The following is a 22,299-nucleotide window of genomic DNA, read 5'->3' on the forward strand; positions in this document are numbered from 1 at the left end:
AGCAAGGCAGGAACGCTCGGGGAATTATGCCCTGAATATCAACCATCTCTAGACCCTCTGCAATGAAAAAAAAATATATAGACATACAAGGAGGCTATATTTGAATGCATGAGATGATGCTGTGTTCAGAGTAGCCACAACTGGGTGGCCGATCCTAGGAGACATCCTGGAAAGAGGCTGGTTAGGCCACCCACCAAATATGGTGGATGTCATGATAAAATAAATGACTGGTCCTCAGTTATGGGTTAAAACAAAACAAAACTGAAACATGAATCATTACTTTTCTGCACTGGTGCAGAAATAAGCACAATATGAATGGAAAAGACTGCCTGGGGTGGATTCACATGATGCTAACAAAGCTGACACTTCAGGATCCCTCTCGTGCTCATGTCCCTTTCAAGGCCCTGAATCTCACTTTCTATTTAAAATGTTGTGTTCTGTTCCTTAAAGAGTCCCCTCCATCGTGTACACATCTACAAAACCTCCTGGACATGCCCCTGGTGACCCTGCATCACCAGTGCTTCTAGACAGGACTTCGCAGATGGCCCCAGTTGTCACGAGGCATCAAGCGCATTCACAGGTCACGTGAATCCCCTAACAGGAGGTGAAGCACCCATGGCCAGCACCCCAGAGGCTCCCAGAGCAGTCCAGCAGAACCACCCTGATTTCATCGTCACTCCCCCTCACCTTCCACTGAAACATCAAAGATAACTCATCCCAGTTCTCCTTTAGCTAAACACACTCTGCCTCAGTTTGTCCCTCTGGATATTTCTCCTTCAGGATATTCACTAAAGGGGCACCACCTCTGAGATGCAACTGACTACATCCTCCTCTGTGCCCATCAGCTAGTAGCCACTCAGGGTCTGAATTCTGCCTCCTCCACTTACCAGAAACCGCCCCCATGCCTCAGTTTCCTCACCAATGAAATGCGAGGCTATAGTACAGCTCTCCTAAAATGGACACAAGGATAATTTCTGTGCACAAGAGAAACTCAACAAATGCCAGCACATCCACCATCCCTGCCTGGCATGCATTCTCACCAGCTCGCCCAATCCCTGGGACAATACTGCCTATATATTCTTCCTAAATCAACATCTTCATCATCATCATCATATCATCTTACACATCCCACGGTCAGAAATCCCTCAACAATTAATTCTCCCTCCCCACAAGGCCAGGGACTTATTAATGGCAGAGACGTGAGACTGAACACAGAGTCTGACACTCCATAAACGTTTGCTGAACACGAAGGAATTAAGCAATATTTATATCCTGACGAACACAGGTGGGATTCAATAATGCATCCCACAGTCTCTGGTTTGCTGACATTTTAAGTCTACATGGGAGAATCTGATGAAAAGTGAAAGGAGACTGGAGGAGCAAGGAGCAAGGCCACTCTGCATTCTGTTTCTCTGCATATTCCCAAGAGTCGTCCTTCTCCATCTCACGCCTCCAGAGCTCAAAACCGCTAGGTGTCTACAAAATATTCCTCCAAGAACAATGCCATCCCTCCATCTCTGTTTGTGGACAGAGCTCCAAGAAGTCCACAGATTAAAGGTGAACCTGGTGAAAGGGAAAACCAGCAGCAGACATTAGGACTCCCACCCTTGGCAGCCCGTCCCATGGAATTAGACGTCACAGATAACTGTATAACCCAAGACAAGAAATTAAATCCACAGAAGATCTCCTCCAGCAAAGCAAAGGCTCTATGGGCAGGAGCTGCAGAGAAGGTGTAATAAAAGTTCATGAGTGTGATAACTGGAAAAGACACGTGCACCCCAATGTTCATAGCAGCAGTATTCACAATAGCCAAGAAATGGAAGCAACCTAAATGCCTGTCAACAGAGAAATGGATGAAGAAGATGTGATATGTATGTATATGTGTATGCACATACACACACACTGGAATATTACTGTCATAAAAAAGAATGAAATAATGTCATTTGCAGCAATGTGGATGGAAATACAGAGTATCACATCAAGTAAAGTAAGTCAGAGAAGGAAAAATAGCACGTGATATCACTAATATGTGGTCTACAAGTGAACTTATCTACAAAACAGACAGACTCACAGACATGCAAAAAAACTTATGGTTATCAAAGGGGGAGAGATAAATTAGGAGTATGGGATTAGCAGATACACACTACTATATATAAAACAGATAACACCAAGGATTTACTGTATAGTACAGGGAAGTATATTCGATATCTAATAACAAACTATAATGGAAAAGCATTGAAAAAAACATATCTATATTGTGTATAACTGAATCACTTTGCTGTACACCTCAAACTAACACAATATTGTAAGTCAAGAATACTTAATTCAAAAAAAAGTTCATGACCTAAACACAGATTACGGATTACATCTGCACATCTCTAGGCTGGGAGGTATGATCTCCCTTCATGCTTAAACCTCATCTCCTGTCACACCCTCACACCTGACCTTCACTCTCAACTCCACAGAAATGACAGCTCTTAGAATGTGCCTCAACCATTCATGTCCCACCGGGGGACCCACATCCCCGGGGGCATCCAGCACCCTTGCCTGGCACGCATTCTCATCAACCCTTCACCTCATCCCTGGGACAAGCGGTACCCGCGGCAGTCCTATCTAGTCCTTCCAAACTCATCACCAGCCTGGGAGGCCTCTGGACTCCTCTTCCTCAGAGTCTCCTAGTTCTTCTCCTGTGGCTCTGAGCACTTTCCATACCACATTATACTTATTTATGTGTCTTTCCCTCACCAGACCAGACTACATCTACATAGAATAGGAACTGGGTATTTCCTCTCTGTAACCCCTGAGCCCAGCAAAGCAGCTGATGCACACAGCAGGAGCTCTATAATTGTCTGAAGGAATGATTCAATGAATAACTCCCCAGAAATCTGAGAATTACATTTCATATAAGCCCTGAATTTCTTAAAAGAAAGTGCATTTCCAAACAATGCATCATTATGCCTAAACCAGCCTAGCTATTTTTTTTTTTTTTTTTGTAGAAGGAATAAAGAATATGTGGGTTGGTTTCTTCAGGAAGAAATTACCCATAGCAGAACCACTCTGGAGGCACAGGTGCAGTGGTGGTATAGTTTTAGCATGCCTCAAAAATGAACCGTCTGCTACCTTTTTCATAGACAAAAAAAAAGAAGACAGCAGAAGTAAAGAAGTAAGATGGGTTTCACTCTCACCTCCGAGACTTCAAAACATCAGTATCTCCTGCTTGAGAAATCGTTAAAGTGCCTGAGGTAGGTCAGGGATGCTTTTTTTTTTCCCCAATGTCTGTGTGATATTCTTACTTCTGCAAGACAAATTAATGCTGCAGAGTAACTGGAGAAAAGGAAAAACAGTGTTGATTCATGTTCGCTTGGAACACAGTTTGCTTTGCTTGTTTTCTCATGTAATTACATATATTACCAATGAAATTACAAATAAAACACGTATTTGGTTTGTGCAATTATAGAACAGTATATAATTTTTAAATGTGGTACTTTTCCTTCTCCAAGATTCCTTTGTGAACAAATCAATTTATCACTTCTAAAAAATATGCTTTTGTGCATTACATTTTAATAAAGTAAAAATAGGTAAACATTTGCCTTCCTTTTATATTTTCTCAAAATTAACTTTGTCATGTCATTCAGGTTTTAAAAGGCTCATTTATGCCATGAAAAAACTGTCTCCACTAAGCTAATTCTACCCACTGGAGCAAAGCCAGCTTCATATTATCATTATTAATAAAGGTAATTAAAAGAACCTACTATGTGCAAGGCATGCTCCAGGGAGGCCTTTGTAACGGATAGAGGGAAATAACACCTCTATGAACTGGAAGCCGAACGGCCCGCACTGAAGTAGAAGAGATGAACAAGGAAGCTAGGCTCTGTCCCACCAGCTGTGCATTTTTGAGCAAGAAGTCAAACCTCACAGAGCTTCCATAAAGTGGAGGTCATACCACCTCACTCCGGCACCGCATGAGGATTAAATGAGATACTGTATGTGAAAGGCCCTCATGCAATCTCAGTCGTGCAGTACACTCATCAAGCAGTAGGGGGCTCTTGCTGTAACAGCGTAAATCATCACCCTCATTGAGGGCTGTTGTATTTTGATTTGCAAGAACACAGTTTATCCCAAGTGCTGCGCAGCCTCTGTAACACTGTGGTCTCTTGGTCTCATGGTCTCATATTTTCAGTAGTAAAATGACAACAACCTAGACTCATTCAAAGTAGAAGGAAAATTGTTAAGGGCCCAGGAGAGGAAACTATGAACACCCTGTAAGTTTGCAGGGAGGAAAGGATGAGGAAGGGAATACAGAATTCTCAACTGAAAAGACCAGAAGGGAATTTCTAGATAATTCTAATCCAACTAGTGGCCCATACTTAGATTCTGTTAGATCCACACAATAGAATATATTTTATTTTAAAAGTGGCCAATATTTAAAGTCAGGAGATTTCCTGCAAAAAGTTAGATTTAGACATTCTCTTGAAAAAACAAGCTTAGGCAAGATTACGCCCAAGCTGCTTCATGGCAGCACCTGGCTGGAGCCAAGAAATATGACCCTCCAGCTGGCTTCACCCTGAAGTCTGTTCTCCACTGTGTTCATTATTTGCATAAACTAAGGCACTCCTGGACTAGAAAATTTGGAGATTCTCAAATGGATCTCAGGACAAGGCAAAAGAGACCTGTAATAATACTGTGGTCTACATCCCAACCAGTGATCTGTTATATCTGCTGGAGGCTCCTATTTATGTGGTCAGAACTGCCCTTCCCCAAAGCCAGAAGCACAACTGTTGTCATGACCCCCAAATGGCCATCAAACATCTGAAGCTCTCTCAGCTCCAGGGAGAAAAGAAACACTAGAAGAAAATTATTACAGCCTACACGATGGAATGTTCTGCCTCCCTAGAGATGAAGGCAGGCACAGTCTACCCCCACATTTAACCTCATGTTTGCAAAGGAAATGGACAGACAGATCACAGTTGGTCTGAGATGTCCTGAAGATTCTCCACCTAAATATTAAAGAGTATGTCTCCAATTCTGGCACCCCAATGAGGTAAAAATGGCACAGGAACAGAAAGCTTCCAACAAGGAGCGCTAATAAAGAACCTCAAGGACTCTAACAAAGAGAAAACTGAGTCTCAAAAAGTTCTAATAACTCTGAGAATTATGAATTAAATCCAGGAATTCTTCTCCAAGTCTGAATAAACAAAACACATTCATGAACTCTTTTCTAATTAAAGGCACACTCCATTCAATCCACAGATGCATCAAAATTAAGGTATCAAGAACGAGAAGACTAGTGAGATTGGAGGTATACTCCTGATGGAGGGAGGAGGACGACCTCGGCAAACCCAGCTGCTGGAGCCAGCCACATTCCGGGTCCAGGAAGGGTATTAAGGAACCGACACTATATTTTACACTGACATGTGGACAAAGATTACAGGTTTCATTGTGGATTCATTCCTGATCATGGAAACAACAGTTCCATCAAATATGGGAACCGCTCAGGAGAAGCCTCTGTCCCATGTCCAAGTTTGAGTTTAGGCTCAAAGACTAAATAAACAGTCTGACAGTTACATTTTAAGAGTAGGCTCAGGACCTACTGTACAGCACAGGGAGCTATACTCATTATTTTGTAATAAACTGTAAGGGGAAAGAATCTTAAAATTATATGCAAATATATACATATATATTCCTGTGAAGTAGGAAGTGGCAACCACTCCAGTATTCTTGCCTAGAAAATTCATGGACAGAGGAGCCTGGCGGGCTACAGTCCACAGGGTCGCAAAAAGTCAGACATGACTGAGCAGCTGAGCGCATACACACACACACACACACACACACACACACACATACACACACACACGTATGTGTAGCTGAATCTCTGTGCTGTGTGCCTGAAACTAACACAACATTGTAAATCAACTGCAATTCAGTTTTTTAAAAAAGATTGAAAGAAAATTTGCCAAAATACTGAAGTGGCTGCCTCTAGGTTGTAGGATCACTTAACAGATGGCAGATACCCTTTTTTGCTCCTTTTTGTTCTCTAGTATCGTCACTTTCTTATATGGGCTGATCTTACTTGTTTAAATAATCTATAGTTAAAAAAGAAAAATAAAATGAATTAGTCTTATTCAAGTGAGGGCACCCAGTCAGGCATCTATCCAGTCCTGATCTAGGACCCAGATACCTATCCCAACAGAGCGAGCCTATATGTTTGCATTCTCTGTCCCCTGTCAACTTAGACAAGGTCCCCCAACACTCTGCCATCTCCACTGTATCTCCTAACCTCAGCAGCAAGGTAAGCAGCACATAGTAGGTACCAAATAAATAGCAGTTAAATGAAAAAATGCACAACCTCTTGTATTTCCCTTCACCTACTCTTTCTCTGGGTCTATCAATTTAAAGGATGTTACTCAGGTGAATGATAGTTCCTGGAAGAGACCATCCAATTAATTACCCTTGTAACCTCAAAAATCATATTTGAAATCAAATCTGCACAAGTGACAAGTAGAGGATATAAAAAATGGCACTCTCCTCAGCCTCTTAATTACATCCTATATATCAAACTTCTCCCAAGCTCTGAAAATGTCCCATTTAACATTCTGCACTTGGCATTCAATTCCAAAACCTGAAATGGAGATTGTATTACTTAAACATTTCCCTGATTTTTTTTTACTCACTTGTTCCCCATTTTTACCCTTCAACCAGACTTTATCTACTCCCTCATTCCCTATTAGGCTATCATGTACTGGCCAAAAAAATTTAGAGGAAGACTTAGAGGAAGCTGAAATACTTCATTGTCCAAAGACTAAGGGGTATTTACCCAGGGGCAAATGTGAACACAAAGGATATGGTGAAGCCAGTTACCACCAGATACATAAAGACAAAAGAAACACATGAGGGATTTCCCCGATGGCCCAGTGGTTAAGATGCCGAACTGTCAATGCAGGGGCATGAGTTCAATCCCTGGTCCAGGAACTACGATCCTGCATGCCATGCAGTATGGCCAAAAGATGACCAATAAAAAAAAACACCAAAAAGGAAAGAGAAACACAGAAGTAGAGGCATGTTGAAGACAAACAGAGAGAACTGTCCCTCTCACCATTCCTTTCCACGAAGCTAAGTATTTTGAGTTTGGAGACCAATGTATATAGCATGATCAAAACGTAGTTTAAAAAGTATGTATGTGTGTTTGCATATAGATGTGTCTGTATACTCATAGGAAAAAGAATGGATATACATGAAGCAGAAAATACTAATAAGCCCTGTATGTGCTGGAATGGAGGAGCCGGTGGGCTAGGGAGATAGAAGCTTCTACTTCTTCCTGTATGTAGTTCAGATAAATAAAGTAAAAGAACTGTGGATGCATTGTGTTTTTGTGCTCTACCTTCTTTTTTCCAAATAAAAGAGAATGTTGAGTATGTGTGTCTGTATAAAGCTTAGTTCTTTGCCTTCCGGTTAAAACACAGTGTTTTAAACAAACACTTATAAACAAATATGCACTGAGAAGCAACAGCAGAATCACATGGCCTGAAATTTAGCCTTGAGGCATCTAAATGAAAACCCTTAGTTGCCAGAGCCACTAGTCAGTTCTCACATCCAAGGTGAACATTACACCCAGAAGAAGAGGCGGGACTGCCATCCCCTCCGTCTTCTCATTGGGCCAGATGGGGTCAACGTGTCCACTTATTCACCAATCGCTGTGCCCAAGGAAACGTATGAGGTAACTGGTTTAAGAACCCAAGCCTAGGCCAATCACTGAGCCTAAGAAAGTTGAGTTAACTCGGACTGGCTAAGACCAGCTCACAGATTGGGGGATGGGGGTGAGGTTGTCAGGAGTGAGATCCTAAGGAAAGAGAATAAAAATCTAAGTGTAATCAGGAGAAAGAAAGGGAGCGCTGATGCTGAGTAGGCTGAACAGAAAGGGTTCCTGTGACCATCTATATCCTGTATTAAGGGTCCTGGGGAGACATACCCTCGAGAGCTCCTTTCCCTCCATAAGATAACATCAAAATCATTTCCTCATCAATTATCACAATGTGTGTAGGCACACACACAGAGCTGCTTTTATCTCAAAGTGACAAAAGCTTTAACCTGAACTACTCTAGATACCCCCCCCCCCGTCTTGTCTTTTCTAATTCATCCTCTTACCAACCATGAGAATTATTATTTCAAGAGAAAACTGAATTATGTCATTTTCCTACTTTGAACCTGTCAGTGGCTTCCCATGGTCTTCACAACTCCTTGGTGTGTCAGCAGGTAGTGGGGGCCCTCCGGGGTTGCCAACTCTTTCCCCCACCACATCCCTTTCATGTCCTCCCGCCTGTCTCACCAGCTCACAGAGCTCCCTAAACCTGCAGTGCTGACTCAGGATTCTGCACGTGTGCGTGCTTCAGTCACGTCCGACTCTTTGTGACCCTATGGACTGTGTAGTCGCCAGGTTTCTCTGTCCATGGGATTTCCCAGGCAAGAATACTGGAGTGGGTTGCTGTGTCTTTCTCCAGGGGATCTTCCCAACCCAGGGATCAAACCCATGTCTCCTGCATTAGCAGGTGGGTTCTTTACCACTGGTGACACATGGCATCTCTATTTAATTCCCTCACCTCCAGTTCCCTTGCTCTTCTTAAAGGCCAACTTCTATTCCTACTTCAAGATCCAGCTCCCCTAAACCACTCCACCCCAAGAAAGATGACGGAGCACAGTCAGCCTTTTGGAATTAGGTGGCTTATAGAGAAACTTCTAGAGATGGCTCTATCCCTTCCCCAGGAAACAGAACTGCAGCAAGTCCCTTCCAGGTGAGAAGATCCTCACCTTCTACATCCTCAGGTCTTTGGGGGAAGGAAACATCAAACTGTTAAAGCCACTAATACTCTCCTACACAAGAAGTTTTCCTTCACAACTACCTAACTCCCTCTAAAAATATAAATTGACTTCTTACTCTTCAGAAATTAGCAGCCTGAACCCTGTACACAAGACCCTTCCACCTATGTGAAAAGTGCTAAGTCACTTGTCAAGTTGCTCTCTTTCCAAAAATTAAACCCTGTGTTCAGCATTCCTCCATTGAGAACTTCCCTCCACCACTTTGAAACCTGTTCATCTTTTCACCTGGCTCCTTGGCACACTATCCACACCACTCCCAAGCAACAGTGAACATGCCATGTTCTTATCAGTCCTGGGTTCTTATCAGCTCCTGATGACGCAATGGAAAGATACCACAAGTAGACTGTTGTGTCCAGCATGATTAGGAGATACCCGCAACAGTGGCTTGTTTGCCTGGCTTGTAATGGGAGCTCTCTGTTGAACCTTCTGTGGTTAGAGGAGGGGTACACACACTCTGATCAGCTCATGGCCAGGATTCATGCAAAGGCAGTGGGCTGGGTGGGATGAATCAATTATTAGAAATCACTTGCCTCTTCATTCAGCATCTATTTTTGAATGCCAGGCATTGGAACACAGAAATAAAAAAAACAAAAAGATATCATGCGTTTACATCTTACTGGGGGTGGGAGATAGAAACAGACAAGAAACAAGTACCTTGTATTGATGGAACATACTAAGGAAAAAAAGAAAGAAGAAGAAATCTAAGTGACCCGTCCTTGTTAGTTCACCCAGAGCTGTTCTCTGGGTAGGAGGGAGCAGGCACTTTACAATACCAAATAGGCACCCCCTCAAACAATTCCATCCCACAACAAGCCAAATATTATCAAGGAAAAAACTAGTATAAAAACAGGCAGCCTGTTGGGGAGGGCCAAGCACACATGATCTGAAAACCCAGAAAAGGGATCCCAGCTCTGTTAAGGGTGTGACTCCTTAGCTGTGTGACCTTCGACAAATCACTCTACATCTCTGAACCTCATTCCCTCACTGTAAAATGATAATAACACCCACCTCATGGGTCTGTTAGGGAGGAGTTAGTGACAAGACCCATGGAACCAGCTTAGCACAGCACTTGGGACTTAGGAACTGCTCGGTAAACATCGGCAATTAATTATCACGCTGTAATTAGTCGTAGTAGTCGTATTTGACTTAGCGTGAGGTCCCCGAGAGGCAGATCTTGTAACCAGGATTACAGACCGAATAGTTTACTTGGAAAGCGATCCTAAGAAACACTGGTGAACGAGAAATGGAAGGAAATAAGCCAACACAGGACGTGTTATCAAGTAAGTGACCACTGTGGGGAGCTGGAAGTTAATCCCACCGGCAGAACACAGGACTACCCCACCAGAGGGTGAGGGAGCAGAGAAGCTGATCCACCAACTCCTGTCAATCAGGGTGAGAGCTGCCGGCAGGTGGGGGCGGGGCACGGACGGCTGGCTTTGGAGAAAGAGGCACACTGCAATTGGCTGGGGCACCGGATGTGGGCGGGACACACACAGGCATCACCATCCAATCAGGTTTTGCCGCTGACACCCAGGCAGTCCACCCACCTTCTCCAAGCCTAGTTTTCATCTATAAAATGGAGCGGGGTGGGGGGAGGACGTTATAGATGATATAAATATATCTATAGATATTATAGATTAGTTTATATCTATCCTATATCTAGATATTATAGATTATGTATCTATTATATAGATTATAGGTTATTATATATAATAATCTCTGCAGTTTGGAGTTGGCTTGAGGATTTTACAAAACCGTGTTTGTCAAAGCCTTTGGCGCGGTGTCTGACCCGAAGAATTTCAGTTTTGTTTCTCTCTTTCGTCTTCTCCCCATTACTCCTTTCTCACATAAAGGGAAAAGCTTGCTTCCTCGCAGGCCACAGGGGCCCTTTCAAAAGGGCATTTTCGGTTTTATGGCCTTGCTCTCTGGCTACAAAGCACTCCTTCCCCTTAATGGACTCTCCGACATGGATAACGATCTCTCTCAATACCTCTTTCTGGATGGAGGAAGTGGAGGTGCTTTGAGAGTAAAGATGGCCATTCATGTCCCCAAGGTACGTTTGACTTCTGCTGCTGCTGTTGGTCGCACCCACCTCATCAGGACTTTTTATCTCCAAAGCAAATCAGTGAAGACAGAGTCATTCATAACCCGATTACATTCAGCACCGTCACGGGTACACTGCTGGGCTGCTCACACAGGCACTGGCGAGTCGTCCCGAAAAGAGTCAATGCCTCCTGCCCACCCCTCCCCTCCAAAAAAGACCAATCTTGAAAGGGCCCCCGCAGGAAGCAGGCCTGCCGGGTGCCACCCACCAGCCCATACAGCCGAGCCGGACTTGGGCCCGGGAGACAAGTGCTCATGTGTGAACAAGAAGCCACCGGAATACAAATGAGCTGGGAGGTCTCGGCGCCAGGAAACCCCCACAACGGCCATTTGTTCGGTGTTCTGGGAAAAACACCAACGGAGCCCTCACGGAGGCATCCCACAGCCAGAATGAATCTGAAAGAAGCTGACCATGCTTGGGGCTGACCGGGCTTGGTGATGGACTCACAAATAAGTACAGCTGACTAAGAATTCCTCTCTATGCGGAGTTAGCACCATCCCAAAGAGGTGCCTGCCAGCATGGAAAAGGTCATATCACTGATGAGAAATTAACTTAGGTGGTCTCTGGACACAGGACTGCATTCAAGACCTCAAGTATGGCATCCAATTGATTTTTCATACGGCCCCCATATAAGCACTAACATCCCCATTTTACAAGTAAAAGAACTGAAACTCAAAGGACTTATCGGTCATTTGAGTGTGACGCTAAAGTCAGTCATATATGCTGACCGTGTATCAGGTCTGCCTCTTGAGAGTGATTTTTTTAATCTATGATGTTTTCATATGTGGGGCTTAATGTAATGAAAAATTTATCTATTATGTGTAGAAGTCACTGGTTACCTCTGCGGTAGAGACAGGTGACACATGGGAAGAGGTGTGGGGCACTTCAGGGCCCTGGCCCTGTTCTAACTTCCTGGCCTCGGGGGAGGTTTCATGGAAGCATCATCCTGTGACGACAGTTCATCGAGCTGGACACTCAGTGATCGGTGAATTACATACGCTATATACTCTTGTTCAGTCACTCAGTCGTGTGCGACTCTTTGCGACCCCATGGCCTGCAGCACGCCAGGCTTCCCTGTCCTTCACCATCTCCCAGAGACTGCTCAAACTACTGTCCGTTAAGTCGGTGATGCCATCCAACCATTTCGTCCTCTGTCATCCCCCTCTCCTCCTGACTTCAGTCTTTTCCAGCATCAGGGTCTTTTCTAATGAGTTAGCTCTTCGCATCACGTGGCCAAACTCTATGCACATTACACTAACCAGGGATCAGAAAACCACGACCTAAGGGCCAGCTGCTTGTTTCTGTACATAGTTTTATTGGAACACAGCTGACCCACTCAGTTACATACTGTCTCTGCCTCTCTGACCCTTTTGCAGAACAAGCTGGCTGAGCCCAGTGCACACTATACTGAACTTGACTTGGGGGCTGAGGAGATTTGTCTTGCTGTTTGTGTTTTTCTTAGCCTATAATGGAAGTAAGCTTGCAGACTCTATGAACATATCAAATGACAAGCAGGAAGAGCCTAGCGTTACCCTGACATGTTCATTAAAGCATTTAAAGGTTAGCTGACTTTAAAAAAAAACAACACATACAACCCAAAGAGAATATAAGAACACCAGAATAAATGGAAGAAAACCAAGATCAAAGGGAAGACAGGTATTAGAAAAATCACCTATTGAGAGCTCATACATAATGACTAAGACGGGGCTGCAAATCAGACTCAGAGTTTCCTGGACACCCAAGCAAAAATGGTAACAAAATGGTAACACATGTGACAGAAAGGCACTGAAGGTGAGGAAACCACACTGGGATTTAAAATATCTCCTGCAAAAAAAAAAAAAAAAATCCCCTGCACAGTCCAGCGAGTATTTAAACCCACGCACGCAACTGAAAGCTGGCTGTTCTTGATTTTAAAAGTAACTTCACCCTATTTTTCCTGCAAAAAGATAACTCATTTTTTGCTCTGATGGGCAAAAAAACCCTCAGGAGTCTAATTTTCGCCAACTGCCATGTGGCAGTGCCCGTCCCCATCTGGGCTGGCTGGCACAGACCTCAGTGAATACAGCCAGGGCCCCAGGAGGGTCCTCTGATCATGGACCACTGCAGTGACCTACTTGGGATTAGAACAACATTTTAGAGTATAACTGTGTTTTATGGGTCATAAATATTGCACAGATGTTCCTTATTTACATCGACTCAGTGGATTATTATTGCAGCATTACCATGCTAATATGGTGATTCCTGTATTTGAAACTGGAGGACAGGAATCAGGGAGATGTAATTAAACAAGCATGGTACACATTTGGGGGGGATCAAGAAAACAAATAGTAGTAGTAGAGACCATTGAATGTGGGCTTATTATGTGCTTTATATATGTAGTAACTAATTAAATTCTCAGAATGATCCTATGCAGTGGGTTTTATGATTATACCCTTTTAACAGATGAGGAAACTGAGGCACAGCTAGACTCAGTAACTTCCTAGGGTCAGAAATGTTGTAGTGGCAAAGCCAGTGTCTGACTCTAAAGTTTTTGTTAACAATGCCCAGAAAGCAAACAGTAACAGCTTTCTGCAGAAGCAAAAGCTATTCTGTGTTAAGCTACTCTGAAACACCGAAGCACGCAACTATCAATGCCCAAACCCATCTCAGTGACCCCTGGCAACTAGGACACTGGCTCCCTACTGACACAGGTCTCCATGGTCCTGCACTCAGAAGCAGCAAAGGAGTCAAGCCTTTTTGGATCAGGTCAAGGGGCTGCCTCTCACTCCTCCCTGCCCCTCCCTTTCCCTCCTGCCACACTAACTCAGCCTGTATGGCTCCAACCATACCAAAGGGCTTGGCTTCTCAGTGATCTGCAGTTCTCCCATGCCCTCACCTGCCTCACTGTCTACCAGAAACCATCCCTGGCTCCACCCAAGTGAGCTGTTCCCCAGGCTGCCCACTGAAGCAGCGCTTCATCGACACATCTACTGTCTCTATACCACGACCACAAACATGCCCATCTGTTTCCCCAAACCAGACAGTAAGCTCCTTGAGCACAGGAATGGTCCTTTGTGTCTCCCCTGCTGATGGAGCTCCAGTAGATGACCCAGAGAGGGACCTCAGCAAATACTGGCGGACCCACAACTGGCTGGGGAGAGAACAGAGACCTGCATATGATAGCAGCAAGGATGACCTGCCAAGTACTGAAGCCAGGCCTCCTAAGATTCTCCATGAACAGCAGCCGCTTAGCAGCTTTTGAATCTCCAAGGTGAACATCTGTGGTCAACAACTGAGAGTGCTGGCTTTGTGACATTCGCTCTACAACCCAAACCACACTTGCCCTCGATTACATCAAAGTGTTCTCATGGTCCATGCTGTCACCGTGAGGTGAAGAACAGGCTGTATGTGTCAGGCAGTGGCTGGTTCTCACATATTATGTTACAGTTCTGTGGTCCCTCCACTGGACTAGTGTCCTCAGGGAAAGCCATCCAAGGACATCCACCCAGAGCACATCCATCTCACCTGGGCCTCCTTATGTGTGTGTAAAAATGAGTGGGAAGAGGAGGAGGAGGGAGAAGCACATTCATCCCACATTTTCTCCGTCAGAAAACATGCTCCTAAAAATTAGTTGCAAATCGGAAGTTTGGAATATACAGATCTTTACACACTATACGAGTGGAGTTGAGGTGGTTATCTGTGGGGAGGGAGCTACAAAAAATTATGAAATTTTAATTGTAGTGTCAATGCTTCATTTCTTTTAACTCCACAAGTGGTCTACCGTGTACTCCTGATTATTCAGGATTAGCTAAAATATTTTAAAATAAATTAACAAACAATAAATTTAATTTTGTGATGTCTTATCTTAAAATCCAATTATCTCAGCTTACTGAAAATGACATCTCATACGAAGGAGAAAATGAGTTTGTGTTGGGGAGAAGGAAGTCCTGGCAGAGATGTAGCAGAAGATAGGGCTGGAGGTTCGGCACTGCTTTCCATTAATTCACACAGTCTGTCAACAAACATTTACAGAGCACCCGGGATGTGCCAAGTGCTTCCTAAGTGGTAAGACAGAACTGTTCCCTCCAAGAGCTTACATTCAAGTGGGAGAAACAAATGAATAAGTAAATACTTCGAGATGGCAGATGTTATTAACATACACAGAATTAAGCTAATGGGGACAGAAAGTGCTCACTCCTATGAGTACTTGTGTGAAGGGTGAAACAAAGAAGCATCCCTAGTAGAAAAAACAGAGACTTCCCTGGTGGCCCAGTGGTTAAGACGCTGTCCTTCCAATGCAGAGGGTGCAGGTTTGATCCCTGCTTAGGGAACCAAGGTCCCACATGCTGTGCAACATAGCCAAAAAATAAAAGTGAGTAAAGAGAACAGCAAGGGCAAAGGCCCTGAGGTGGGCACAGATTTTGACTGTTTGAGAAAAGAAAAAAGGCCAGTGTGGCTAAAGCAAAAGTCAGCCAACCTTTTCTATAAAGAGCCAAAGGGTAATCGCTTTAGCCTCTGCAGGGCTTCAGTCCTCCTTGCCACTACTCAGCTCCACCACCGCAGCATGAAAGCTGCCAAAGGCAATCTGCAAACAAATGGACAAAGTTGTGTTCCAAGATAACTCTTTTATGGACACCGAAATTTGAATTTCATACCATCACCACGTGTTACAAAATGCCGTCCTCCTTTTATTGTTAACAACCATTAAGACGTGAAAACCATTCTTAGTTCACAGCCCGCACACAAACAGGTGGCAAGGCCAGATCTGACGCATGAGGGGATGAAGATTGGGGATCCCACCTCCACTTGCCAGGCTAGACTCAATCCAGTAATGGCAGTGGTAACGGTGAGAGATGGGGTTAAAAACAGTCTCAGGAGCCAGATCTTAGAGGCAAGAAGCAGTTTGGGTTGGGGGCTTTATTCTAAATCCAAGTGATGCGATTTGAAAGAGAGGAGGGACATGGTCTGATTTATGGTTTTAAAAAATTACTTTGGCAGCTGTCTGGGGATTCTGACAGTGTCATCAACTTTCCTGGACAAAAGCGTCAGTAGGAAGCCCAACGCCGTCGTTTTGATCAAGGATTCTGGAGTCAACCATCTCCCCATCAGAAGCTCTATGGATCTGTTGATTTCTCTCTGAACCTCAATCACTGAAGTTCTTTTTCTTTAACGTTGATTTTCAGTCTGTAATTTTAAAGATTTCCCTATTTTCCTACATCGCAAAACATGGCCTTGGCGCCACAATGTTGGAGGACACATTCCCATCAGTTCAGACATGTGCTTCATCTGATTTCCTTTCACAGTGGGAACTATCTGACCAGCAATAAATGGAAGTGAAACAGCCGACACTGTTTTTATATCAGGCTCCATCTTTGCCTCAATGAACTACTGTGACTACCTGCATTTCCATTTTTCTGTTTGTTTTTATAAAATAAGAGAAAACTGAAAAAAAACTCAATCCCAGCTGTGCAGACAAAGGTGGCAGGGGAAAAAGAGTGGCTTCCTGGCTGGCAGACACGAATACAATGGCTTCATCTGGCTTCATAAAGTCCAGCAGTGGTGGGTGTGAATGAATGATGAAGACAAGCACAGCCTTTCTCCCCTGCTTCTTACTTATATGAAAGGAAAGGCTCCTGAGAGCTTGGCCCTTTTTGGCTTCATTGTGTTTACCGTGTGCCGCCCTTCCCTAGTCCTGAGTTCCAACCTTGCCTCCAGAGCCTGACCTCCACGTCTGGACAGAGGCTGTACTTCGTGTCCTCACCTTCAACTGTGCCCACGGCCTAGCTTCAGCTAACCCTGCTGCAGCAGAGAGGAAGCTCCCAGTGTTATCAAGCCCAGAAAAACCCTCCCTCCTAACACCTTCTGACCTCTTGAAAACCCAACGCCTCTCGACCCTCACGAGCTTAGACAAGATTCAGGCTTGTGTCAACATCCTAGTTCCCTCATCTGCCTACTTCTTGGGGTTATCAGTGAGGATGAAAGGAAATCACATAATTCAAGCCCCCTGCAAGACCCCTGATAGGGCAATCAAGTGAGTAACCAGGTCAAACACAACAGATTTTTCCATCCCCCTCTTGCAGTCTCTTACTTAAATTTCAATCCCTCCTATACCCATAGCAGCAAAACCTTCTGTGGCAAGGCTCTGAAGAATACCAAAAAAAAAGGGTTGGAGGGGGAGTTTGAGATGTGGGTCTACGGCAGGCAGACCCTAAGCTGGTCCCCAATGATGCTCACTTCCCAGTTCTTATGCTTTCATGTAATCCCCTTCCCTCGAGTGTGGGCAGGACCGGTGACTAGCTTCCAACCAACACAATATGGCAATGGTGATGAGACGTCACTGCTGCAATTAGGTAGGTAAGACTGTGACCTCTGTCTTGCTAGCCGAGCTTCTCCCTTGCCTGGAAGATGAAGCAGACCACGGTGTTGGAGAGACCCATGTCCCAAGGAACTAAGACTGGCCTCTGGCCAACAGCCCATAAGGAAGGAAGATCCTTGTCTGGCAGTCTGCTAAAAAACTGAATGATTGTTACAGATGGTCAACAGGCACATGAAAAGATGCTCACCACTGCTAATTATTAGAGAAATGCAAATCAAAACTACAGTGAGGTATCATCTCACACCAGTCAAAATGACCACCATTAAAAAGTCAAGAAATAATAAACACTGGAGACAGTGTGGAGAAAAGGGAACCTTCCTGCACTGTTGATGGGGATGTAAACTGTACAACCACCATGGAAAACAATATGGAGTTTCCTTAAAAAACTAAAAATAGCAACATACTGTATGATCCAGGAATCCCATTCCTGGGCACAAATCCCCCAAAAATGAAAAGTCTTAATTTGAAGAGATGCATGCAGCCCACAGTTCATCACAGCACTGCTTACAACTGCCAAGATATGGAAGCAAAGTAAACGTCCACAGACAAATGAGTAGATAAAGAAGATGTGGGATATATGTATGTGTACACGTACAATGGAAAACTACTCACCCATAAAAAAGAATGAAATAGTGCCATTTGCAGCAACATGGATGGACCTAGAGATTATCACACTAAGTGACGTAAGTCAGACAGACAAATACCATGTGATAGCATTTAAATGTGGAATCTAAAATATGACACAAATGAACTTATTTACGAACAGAAACAGACTCACATAGAGAAGACTTGTGGTTGCCATGACAGGAAGGGGAAGAGGAAGAGGGATAGACTGGGAGTTTGGGGTTACCAAATGCAAACTATTACACATTCGTATAACTGAATCACTCTGGTACACACCAGGAGCTAACACAACATTATATATCAACTATACTTCAGTAAAATTTTTTTAAAAACTGAATCCTGACAACAACTACATGAGCTTAGAAAGAGATCCTTCACAGTCAAGTCTTCAGATGAGATCACAGCCCTAGCTGTCTGGACGGCAGCCTCATGTGAGGTCCTGAGCCAGAGAACCCAGCCTAGCCATGCCCAGACTCCTGATCTGCAAAAACTATGACATAACCAATGTCATTGTCAGTGGCCGAAGTGGTTTCCTAAGTGCTGTTTTCAGTGGCTGACTTTGTGCCAATTTTTAGGCAGCAATAGTTAACAAACATAGGGTTCCACTTCAATTTGAATTTTTCAAGTCATCCTAATTCAGAAGTCACATGCTTTTGACCCTCCATATACCTCTTACTGCATTGTGCTAGGCTTTCAAACTTAAAAGAACAGATTAGACACTGATTTCTTTCAAAGAACCACTACATTAAACAAATTTTGATCTGTTTCCTCCAAAGAGACATCATTTACTCATTGGAAAAGACCCCGATGCTGGGAAAGATTAAAGGCAGGAGGAGAAGGGGACGACAGAGGATGCGATGGGTGGACAGCATCACCGACTCAATGGACAAGAGTTTGAGCAGGCTCAGGGAGATGGTGAAGGACAGGGAGGCCTGGCGTGCTCAATCCATGGGGTCACAAAGAGTCAGACACGACTGAGCGACTGAACAACAATGACGACAACCTCTTTGGTGACAAAGAGGAAAATCAAACCATGGCATGGCCATCTCTGGGTCTAGGAGGAACCAAAAACATCACTCAGCCTGGCCTGCCTCACACCAGGAAGAGAGTTAGGTGGCTCTGAGCCCCAGGCCTCCTGGATCATTTGGATAGAAATGGCATCAGCGGAAGCCAGAGGTGGGGTATCATACCTTCAGTGGTCATTGTCTCATTGTTTTCATCAAAACCTCTCATCCATAGCAATTTTTCTCATGCTAGCATGAATTTCTTATACCAAATAAAAGTTATTTTTAACTAAGAGCCTCAGGCTGTAAACTTGCTCCCCTGAAGAGTCAAGTCAAGCAAAATCAAAGGAGTCAAGAGAAAAAGCAGCAGCATACTCCTCCAAGGAAACGCCATGTGCCCTGTTCCACCCCTGGCCTCTCGATGCTATTAAGAGAGGCCCTTTGGCCCCTCCTCTCTCCCTCTTTTTACCAATCCTCTTCATGCATTTCCTCCTACCTGACCATCCCCCTCTTCATCCCCTTCCATGATGCCTTCATTCCAGCTGCTCCTGAGATGTTCCTTTATAATATCAGAACTTTCCAGGCACCCAAGGTTTGCTCTTTAATTCAACGTACTAAATACTGAAACCCAAGGTTCATTAGGCAGAAGGCATCATGCTAGCCACCACAGCAGACACTTAAAGAGCTGTGTCTGCAAAGGCTTTAAAAATATCCTACAAAACTCCCTTCCCTCCCACGTGGGAGAATGGGGCCATGGTGCACACCGCAGTCACAATCTAAACAGTGGGGGGGCTTTCAGGCCTTGCCCCAGGCGTCAGTACCTGTGGGACCTTGCGTTGGTCCTTTGTGGCATCTAAGACTCAACCTCTTCACTACAAAAGAGTGACTGCACCTAAGAGCAAGGATTGAAGTGGAATGATACACCTGAAAATACTGTAGACAACATCGTAAAAATAGAATCACTTGGATTAAAGAAAACAACTTAGCCTTTTCTTATAACTCAAGGTGAGCCGTTAAAAGGTCAGTTACTGTGCTCAGAACCCACGCCTATTTCTTTCTTCTGACATGATAATTGTCATGACTGTCACAGAATCTTGAGGAAAGCAATAAGGTACAGCCTTCCGGGCCTTCAGAGAGTAACATGCTCTGTCCACGTGCTACTGCTCCAGCTTCTGAGTTTATTGAGATCTCATGGTGACTCCTTAGAGTTTTCCTGCCTCTCTCTAGCAATGAGGCCGTCGTTCCCTTAATTAAGCACCACGGCAAGCACGTCCCCCTGCAGCAGCCAGTCTCCTTCCTTCTAAACTCTCTGGGGTCTATGGTCAGAATCATATACAAACTTTCTAGAATTGAAAAGAGCTACGCCACCGGATGACAGCCTAGGGGTGCTCCCTTAGAGAAAAGACTGGAACTGGGTGGGAGTGCAGCATCTGTTGGGCCCAGAGATGTCTCAGCTTCTTTCCAAAATCTTGACTGCATACCAGAAGGTGAGCCTTCTAAACAGAAAAATTTCAGAGAAGAAAGGAGTTTTACACGACACCTGCTGTATGGTTACCATGCTTGGACTTCGTGAATAACTTCCCCGGTGGCTCAGCTGGTACAGAATCCTCCTGCAATGCGGGAGACCTGGGTTCGATCCCTGGGTTGGGACTATCCCTGGAGAAGGGAATGGCTACCCACTCTGGTATTCTGACCTGGAGAATTCCATGGACTGTATAGTCCATGGGGTCACAAAGAGTCGGACATGACTGAGCAACTTTCACTGTGTGCACAGACATTTATCTGCACATCTAAAATTCAACAGCAGTGAGACCACGGAGCTATTTGACATACAAAAGAAATTTCCATTTAACAATAATAATTTTCATATTATTTATTTGCCATTTTACATGTTATTTCATATGACACTAAGTGTCTAAGGAGATAGGTATTATCACTCCCCGTTTTGAAATAAATATATTTAAGGCTCAGAGAGGCTAACTAATTTGCCCAAGGACTATAGCAAGTAAGCAAGGTGATTCAGGATCTCAGGCAGTCTGAGCCCATAGCCAATCCAGACAGGACTGAGAATATCTCCAAAGACTGTTGTGAGTTCAAGTCACATGATCAGTTTTTCCTAATGAAGAACAGTAAACTCTAAAATCCACCCTTTAGACTGAGACTTATCACAATTTATACAAGAATTACCAATTCTCAAAAAAATTCTTAGAAACCACCACCACTGTTATCACTTACCAGGTATTTTATATGCATTATCTCAAATGGTCACAACTGCCCCTGTCAGGGTAGAATTATATCCTGTTGATGATGGATGGGGGGAATCTAGGTTCAGAGAGGTACAGTTACTCACTCAAGGACACACAGCCATTAACTGGCAAAAGGTGAGGTTTCAATTCAGGTCTTTCTGACTTAAATGCCTATACTCTCTCCAACATGTTGAGTGACTCAAGACAAAACATATTTCAAGGCAAACAATTCTTTTACAATGTAATCAATCTTTGCAATTCAGTAGATTTCTCTGAATCTTTTACAGCTCTGAAATTAAAACAATACTGGCCTAGAAATGAATACAGCTTGATTAAAAGCTGCGTTTGGCCGGTTAATAGCACTGTGAACAACAAGGTCCTACTGTATATAGCACAGAGAACTATATTCAATATCCTGTGATAAACCGTAATGAAAAAGAAAATATATAACTGAGCCACTTTGCTGTATAGCAGAAATTAACACAATATTGTAAATCAACTATACTTCAATAAAACTAAAAAAAATAGCTACATGACTTTGGGTATGTCACATAATCTCATTAAGATAGCATTCCTTTATAGTGATCCAATTTCACAGAGCCTTTATGAAGATAAATAAAAGAATGTGTGACATATTGCATGTCCCAGGTCCCCTGGCACACAGAAGGTGTTTTAAATATTCTTTCTTTAATTCATCAATTATTATTTTCCTTTTAAAAAAAAAAAGTAGAATTGCAGGTTGAGATTTCAAATTGACAGATTTAAGATAAACTAGCAATTATTATATACGACAGAACATAGAATCTTCACATTAAAACTAAAACTGCTAAAAGTGATCTTAGAAACCACTTCTTATCCATTTATTCACCAACACTGAGTACCATGTATAGTAATTGTCCTGGGCACGGGAGATCAGCAGTGAAAAGAACAAAGTCCTGACCCCTGTGGAGCGTTAATTCTAACAGAAAAGAGTCAGGACATCCCTGGGGGTCCAGTGGTTAAGAATCTGCCTGTCAATGCAGGGGACACGGGTTTGGATCCCTGGTCCGGGAAGATTCCACATGCTGTGGGTCAACTAAGCCCATGCTCTCAAGA

At 43.8% G+C, this 22,299-nt stretch overlaps 1 protein-coding gene and 1 non-coding gene across 2 annotated transcripts in view; one reads left to right on the plus strand and one right to left on the minus strand.

Moving 5' to 3' along the window:
• The window catches only part of PTPRT (protein tyrosine phosphatase receptor type T), a 1,090,723-nt gene that overhangs the window by 1,051,700 nt on the left and 16,724 nt on the right, over nucleotides 1-22,299 (minus strand). The window lies entirely within an intron of this gene.
• Nucleotides 15,213-15,285, plus strand: TRNAG-UCC (transfer RNA glycine (anticodon UCC)). The gene has a single exon. It is a non-coding gene; the product is annotated as a tRNA-Gly (tRNA).

Source organism: Muntiacus reevesi, chromosome 2 (genome assembly GCF_963930625.1).
Source record: "Muntiacus reevesi chromosome 2, mMunRee1.1, whole genome shotgun sequence".
In the NCBI taxonomy this organism is placed as follows: domain Eukaryota; kingdom Metazoa; phylum Chordata; class Mammalia; order Artiodactyla; family Cervidae; genus Muntiacus; species Muntiacus reevesi.